We start from the raw sequence: 425 nt of genomic DNA, 5'->3' as shown, positions 1-425 counted from the left end.
GATGTTGCACTGAAGAAAAAAAAAAAGATAATGATAATAATCTTTGTTTCTAATTTGGGATTTTTGTAAGGCTGCCATAATTATATTAAGTAATGAATATAACAAAATTAGCCCATAAACTGTGGTAATAAAGATTAACTAGAGGCCAGTACTGTAGGTTGTTGGCGCACATTGGCAGTTTCCTCCCCGTTCGGCACATAATAGCTTGTAGCTGTATTTTATAATAAAAAAAAGAAGAAGGAGGTTTCCTTTCACTTTAAGTGCTTTTATATAACAGACTCCAAACAATGGATGGCACTACTATTGTAGAGAGACAAGCTCCCTTGGATGAGCCATTTGCGCAGGGAATATCATGATACAGTGACATCTGCGAATCAGTCCACTACAGCCATGTCATGATTTCATTCCATTTGCGACCAAAGGGT

General features: G+C 36.7%; 1 protein-coding gene across 2 annotated transcripts in view; it reads left to right on the top strand.

Annotated features, from left to right (window-relative positions):
- Window positions 1-425, top strand: part of LOC119592466 (twinkle protein, mitochondrial-like) — a gene marked incomplete in the record, with an annotated part of 16,546 nt that overhangs the window by 13,915 nt on the left and 2,206 nt on the right.

Source organism: Penaeus monodon, chromosome 30 (assembly GCF_015228065.2).
Source record: "Penaeus monodon isolate SGIC_2016 chromosome 30, NSTDA_Pmon_1, whole genome shotgun sequence".
In the NCBI taxonomy this organism is placed as follows: domain Eukaryota; kingdom Metazoa; phylum Arthropoda; class Malacostraca; order Decapoda; family Penaeidae; genus Penaeus; species Penaeus monodon.
The sequence above is the reverse complement of the archived record's forward strand: the minus strand, read 5'-3'. Positions and strand labels throughout refer to the sequence as shown.